The sequence below is a fragment of the Sus scrofa genome, chromosome 12 (assembly GCF_054392235.1).
Source record: "Sus scrofa isolate SSC_HxYL_T2T_F1_AM1 chromosome 12, Sscrofa_HxYL_maternal_Yorkshire_Landrace_v2.0, whole genome shotgun sequence".
Lineage (NCBI taxonomy): Eukaryota > Metazoa > Chordata > Mammalia > Artiodactyla > Suidae > Sus > Sus scrofa.
In genome coordinates, this window is record NC_139394.1 from 803,273 (window position 1) to 809,987 (window position 6,715).

Here is a 6,715-nt window from a genome sequence, read left to right on the forward strand (position 1 = left end):
TTTCTGGAACATTCTGTCCAAGGCAGGAATTAACTGGTCCCTGGAATCAGGGTGGGACTCTCATAAAAGCAGCTTTGGCTCCAGGCTGGGGGAGGGGACGGCCCTGGCAACCACTTTTTAATCTATTCCTGCTTTTTGCTTCATTCTGCTCTTCTTTTTCCCACTTTATATATTTTTGGGAATTTATCTACCTCATTTCGGTTTTCAACTTTGTTAGTGTGTACAGTTTCCTAATTCTATTATTTTTTTTTATTTTAAAAATTTTATTATTGTTTTTGGCTGCACCCATGGCATGGGGGAAGTTCCTGGGCCAGGGATGGCACGTGCCCCACAGCAGTGACAGCACCAGACCCTTAACCACTAGGCCACCAGGGAGCCGTGTCTGCGACCTACACCACAGCTCATGACAACACTGGATCCTTAGTCCCCTACATGAGGCCAGGGATCGAACCTGTGTCCTCATGGATGCTAGCCAGATTCGTTTCTGCCGAGCCACGATGGGAACGCCCCACGTTCTATTATTTGGAAACTCAGGTTGTGCTGCAGCTCGTGCTCTCTGGCTCTTCTGCTTGCTTGTCTCTCTTCCTGCCTTTCTGCTGGAGGGCTTTCCTGTGGTTCTTCTTGCAATGACCAGCTTTGGGTTTTGTCCCTCTGCCCTCTTCCTGCTCTCCCTCACGCCAACCTTGACCTCTGCCCTTTTCAATTTCTTTTGTATCTTCTCCTCGTGTCTTTGGATTTGCTCTGAATTAAACTGCATTTCTGGGACCCATGCTCAGTTGGAGCAGAGCTAGTCTGGAGTCAGCTGCCCCCATGACCCCGGCACCACGATTATTTCAACCTTCGGGACAACTGTGCGCCCCTCTCGGGGCACGACCCTGCCCCCAGCCCCCACCCCACTCCCCGGCAGGAGCCCCGCCGGAGAGCATTCCGAGTCTAGCCTTGATTTGACTCCGGAACCCTCTGCTCCTGGAGGCCTCCCGGGGAACAAGGTCAGGGCTGGCCAGGGCCGGGTCACTCGACCAGACACCCTTTGCAGGCTGCGATTGGGGGTATCTTGGCTGGAGCAGACTGCTGGACCTGTGTTGTCAGAGGCCCCGGCCCCCACCTTGTCAGGGACTGTTCCGTAGGACCCTCCACGTGTGTGACGGGCTCCAACCTACCTGGGGTGGGCAGACCAGTGAGGCCTCAGGGGAAGGGGTGTCACGGAAGTGCCTGTGGCTGCCAGCTCATCGGGTGGCACCTGGGGTAGCATCTCAGCCCAGTAACTCACCGCCCAGTTGCACAGCACAGCTGCAGATGCGGAGATGGGCAGACAGTGGTCTGAGCGCCCCCAGCTGACCTGGCCCTGGGCACACAGAGTGACTACGAGAGAGGACACCACCTGAGGCCAGGGACAGGCCGGCAGCCACAGCCCATCAGGGAAGGGGCACCCCAACTTCCTTCTGGCCAGATCAGAAGCACAGGTGCCCCCGTTGTGAGGGCTTCACTGCCTACCCACAGGCCGCTGTTCCTGGCCCCTGGACAGTGTGTAGCCTGCTACCAGGGCCGGCAGGAGCACGTCTGGACCCTGCCTGCAAGAGATGACAGAGGGTGGCGAGGCCAGAGGTGAGAGGGGACAGCTGGGAGAAAGGCCTCCCGCTGGAGGGGTCACCGCCAGAGATCCTGCGGCTCATGTGGACCAGGGCGGGACTCCGGACGAGGCTGCAGGGACCTGCCTCCTGTCCAGGAACAGGGCCCGGGGCCCTCTGTGTCTGTGGGTGACACCTCCAGGAGGCACCTGTTCTTTACGGCCCACCTGAGCCAGGCATTCAGGCGGGAAATCAGCTCCCTGAGGCTGGAAAGTAATCAGGGAGCCGCAGAGAGGGGTGGGGAGCTTGGGTTCAAAGGTCAGGGTTGCCTTGCTGAGATGCTGCTGCCCCTCTGACTGCCCTGTGTGTGAGTGCTGAGGACCCGCAGAGCCTCTGCCCACTGCGGGCTGGCCTGAGGATGGGCTGCTCCTGAGCCGGGCCTGGTCACACGGAGACCGAAGACCTGGCCGCCGTTGTGAGCGGCCCCACCGCCCCCAGCTTGGAGGCCCGGGACTCCCAGCGTCGGATCCCAGCCGCCCAGAGCCTGGAAGGCTGCTCCACCCGAGCCCGCGGGTGCTTGTCTGGCCAGGGCCCGGGGTGACCGCAGTGCTTCCTGGCCTTTTCCTCAGCCAGCGGCTGGGCATGAGCACAAGCAGCCTCTCACCCCTGGGAGGCCCCCACGGGCCCCGCTGCCATCCCCAGGCGAGGCCACGCTTCCTCCTTCAGGTCTCTGGGCAGGTCACCTCCCCATGGAAGCTGCCAGAAGCCTCAGACCGCAGGCCCCTGCCCACACCAGCCAGGAGCCCGCCCGGGCACGGCCCAGCCCTTGTCCGGTTGGTAACGGCGTCCCTTCCCAGGGGGTGGACTGGGCAAGCTCGCCACCGCCCACTGCCCCCACCGCAGCTCGCTTGGTGAATTAATTCTGCAAATTAAGTGGGGATGACCATTGATGTGGGGGGCAGGGGTGGGGGGGGTGGGCATGGTCCCCACTGCCCTGGATCTGAGCAGGGGGCTCCAGAGGGGGCCGGCTGGGCTGTGGGCTGTGGGGCAAAGGAGCCCCTGTGCACAGCCTGGCGGGTCAGGAGCCTGGGTCACGGAGGAGGAGCCCGGCCCAAAGCGCAGGCTGCTGTGCACAGCCTGACTCAGCTTTTTCAGGAGGAAGGAGGGGGCCCTGCTGGGGTCCTGCTCCCAGCGAGGCTGTTGGGGGAGAAGACGGGGCTGCAAGTAGGGGAGGGGGAGGGGCCGCCGCAGGGCCACCCCAGCGTGGCCTCCCCCCGGGGGCCGTGGGAGGGCAGATGTGGGATACTGCGGTGGGGTGGGCTTCCCCTGCGGCTGGGCTCTGGCCTTCAGGGGCAACGGGCCTGGCGGTTGCCCTTTAAAGATCAAGAATGGCTTCCATCAGTCAGGGGTGTTTGCCTCCCGTGAAGGAAGCAGGGCCTCATCTTCGGCTCAGGCCGTGGTGAGGAGTGAGCCCTTCCTGGGGGACCATCTGTGGGGGCCGAACCCCCTGCCCTCCCCCTGGGCTGTCCCCTGCGGAGGATGGCCTGAGAGCCATACCCCTGGAAAGGGCACAAGGGCCAGGGGAGCACTGGGGGCGAGGAGGAGGGGGAAGGCCCTCCCCATGCCCCACCTTCCAGGCCTGGGCTGAGGTCTTGAGGGGGCAGCCCCCAGCCAGCTCTCAGGCCTGCGTGACCGTCTGGAGCCTCCCTGTGCACACGCCTGGACCCAGCCCTGAGGAGCCTCCCAGCTCCGGAGGCCGAGGGCCCTCCTTGGACGGCCTCCCGCTTGCTCAGGGGCCCCAGAGAGCCTTTCCATGGAGGGGCCACGTGAACTGGGTGCAGAGCCCACCCCTGCCAGCCCACAGAACCCCTCCAGGTCCCCTCTTCTTCCTTCAACATCTGAGGGGCCGGCTGCTTCATTTCTCTGGCCGACGAGTGACCGACAAGCAGAGTCCCCTCCCAGCCACGATGGAGGCTGGAGGTGGGGTATCAGCAAGACGTAAACGCGCCTCATCAGTCCCCGAGGTCTGGGGGCTCCTTGTTACACAGCTTAGCCAGCCTGGCCTGACGGAGACCATCCGTACCCCAAACGGTCCACCGAATGTGGCCACCCGGAACATGCAGGCTGGGGACTGCTCTGTGGGCACCTGCCGGGCGAGAAGCAGGCCTCCCCGCGGGGCCCAGGAGAACGTCGAGAGCACGTCGTGGGGGACACAGGCCCCATGGGAGAGCCCCACCCAGGCCTCTGAGGTGTGGCCGCTTTCCTCAGCCTTCCTCCAGCTCTGACCGTGAGGGTCACAGAGCAGGCACAGGGGCGAGGGGACCGTGCGGGAGGCTGGACCGGGAACCTCCCGGAGCTGTCACACCCACCAGGGCCGGCTCGGAGGAAGAGGCAGCTGCTCCCCCCACCCCCGATTCAGGCCTCTCCCCACCGGGGTCCACGCCCTGGAAGCCCCGCAGCACTTTCTCTCCTCGACCTCGTCCTCGGAGGGCCCTCCCCTCCCCGAGGTCAAGAAGCAGCCGGTCTTTTCCTGCCTCTTTTCCTGCCGTCTAAACAAGACCCCAGCTTGTTTTCCCCATCAGGTCCCTCTCCTCCGCGCCCTCCCGAATGACAAGAGGAAATCCCTGGAGGATTCACTCCTGTGTCCTCCCCTCCTGCCCACCTGTCGTGAGACCTCAGAAGGAGTCTATCGTTGACTCCCCACCCCCAACTTCCGCTTTTTCAGCGCTAGCCACAGATGGATGGCCTGGCAGCAGCCCCTTCTACAGCAAGAATCCTCACTGAGAGCCTCCTTCCCCCGACCCCGCGAGATGTCACTACCTACTTCCACTCCGTGTCAGCCGCACGCAAGCACAGACACACAAACCATGTGTGTGTGCCCGTGTCTGTCTGCAGGATGCGTGTGCACATGTGAACTCACGAGTGCGCCCGAGGCCGTGCTGTGCCTCGTGCACCCGTCGCACACGTGTGGATACGAGCGCTGGGGGAGAGCCGGCAGAGGAGGCTGAGCACTTCTCCGTGGTCCCTGTACCTCTCTGCCTGGAGGCCTGGTTCTGTCTCATTCTCGTTTCCCAGGAGGCCTCTCTGGGCCCCTTCCTGGCTGGCCTCAGGGCATCCAAGTCGGGTGGTGTCTGCGCCGGCCCCTGCGTCCTGGGAGCGGCCAAGGCTGCTAGAATGTGCTCTCCCCCAGCCTCTGCAGGCTTCTAGTCACACAAGGCGCCGGAGGCCAGCCTGCCTCTTTTTCCTTTGTCAGCATCTGCTTTCTCAATAAAGTTTTGAAAACCTCTTCTTTCCCCATGGGGTGTAGGAGTTTTATCGGGCTGGGCCTGGGTGGGCCTGTCCTGGCTTCCCACGCCCGGGATCCCCCTTCGGCTCAGAAGGTGTTTGGTCATCTGTCCCACAGTCCTGGTCACACTCACCACCTGTCACCTGCCCCCTCTGGGTCTCTACCCTCGGCCGAGGTCCAAGCCTCGCATCTCCTCCTGGTGCCTGGCATCCTGGCGCTTTCCCTCTGTGGTGAGGTGGTCCTTCTGCCTGCACGTCCAGGTGTTCATCAATGGTGGCCTCTCCCTCCGGTCACTGGCTGACATTTTTCTAGTTCGGCTGCAAGGATTCCTTTGCGTGTGTGTGCGTATGTGTGTGTGTGTGCACATCTCTGTTGGTTTTCTCTGTGGCGTGTGGGGGCCAGGTGTTCGCACTGCCTCCTCTGGCAGCTCTTCCTCTCGGACTCCTGGGCTCTGGCCCATGTCCCCTCCCGTGTCACATGTGCCAGAAGAGGAGCCTGGGCACCTGTGGCCCCACCAGGGACGAGGACAAAGCCATCCTCTTGCCCTGGGCGGGCCCATCTGACGGCGCCTTCTGGGCGCCCCCTCCCCTGTGCCTGCGGGCTTCTCCACTGTCTAGGTTACAGAGTCAAGACACAGAAATAGCAAGACGCGGGCACGCAGCACAGCACCGTTGCAGCTGTCTGAAGCTCTGCCACGGAAAGCAAGAAAGATAGATAGGCGCCATTAAGAGGTATAAACAGGTATCTACAAAATAAGCTGTAAGGATATACTGTACAAGACAGAGAACGTAGCCAATATTTTATAATAACTACAAATGGAGTATAACTTTAAAAAATTTATGAATCCGGTGGTCACAATTTATGCAAATGACCCCACCCCTGCCCCATCATTTGGCTCTTGCCAGTGACCTGTGACTCCCTGCAGACAAAGAACTGGCCGACCAGGACCAGCCAGTTAGCTGAAGAGGCACAGAGGGAGGTCACGGGAGCTCAGTGGCAGAAACTACCAGAAGCCAGAGGAGGAAAGAGAATGGAAGCGGTGGCCGGGAGGTGCGAGGCCACTGTGACAGCAGCAGCAGCGGGGGGACCCCAGCAGCTCCCAGCCCCCACCAGGCCCAACAGACACATGCACACACCCCAAGCTCCCTCCCCGAAGGGCCTGAACGGGAGAAGGGAGGAGCGTGCTTTCAGGACACGAGAAAATGCGAAGGTCTGCAGCCAGGCCCTGCGACCTCAGAGCACAGCACTTTGTTCATGCGTGGGCCTGGGGCATGACTGTGGGGTGGAGGCTTCTCTTTGGGGTGATGGAAAAGTGAAGTTGACTGTGACGATGGTTGCTACGTGCTAAAACCATTGACTCGCACACTCTGAATGGGCGCATTGTGGAGTTCTCGCAATGGCGGTGTGGGTTAAGCAGCCCACCGCAGTGGGCTCCGGTGGCTGTGGAGGTGGCTGGTTGGATGCCCAGCCTGCTGCAGCGGCGTAAAGGATCTGGTATGGCCGTGTAGGTCACAGCTACCATTTAGATTCAATCCCTTGCTGGGAAACTTCCATATGCCGCTGGTGTGGCCATGAAATCTCTCTCTATATATGTCTATATATTTTCCACTGTGTGTCAGGCACAGGCTGGGTGTCAGCTTTGAGTCCGTGTGAGCTGGGACACTACTGAGGCTGTTGGCACCCAACAAAAAAGCGTACCTAGCACCTAGTGGAGGGAGCATATTACTCCCTGCAGGTGCCGGTGCAGGGAGGTGCCTACCCCCCCCCATAGGGCACTGCCTGGGAGCCTGTCCCAGGCCTGCAGCAAGGAAACGCTGGCTTCCCAGACAGCTGCAGGGAATCCTGCACGAGCCCATAGATC

At 61.5% G+C, this 6,715-nt stretch overlaps 1 protein-coding gene across 3 annotated transcripts in view; it reads left to right on the forward strand.

The window, feature by feature from the left end:
* The window catches only part of SECTM1 (secreted and transmembrane 1), a 34,426-nt gene extending 31,267 nt beyond the window's left edge, over positions 1-3,159 (forward strand). For all 3 annotated transcript variants that reach the window (XR_014820559.1, XM_084983356.1, XM_084983358.1), the window contains exon 7: positions 3,143-3,159. The gene's annotated coding sequence lies outside the window, so the exon portion shown is untranslated. The remainder of the gene's footprint in view (positions 1-3,142) is intronic.
* The last annotated feature ends 3,556 nt before the right edge of the window (positions 3,160-6,715 follow it).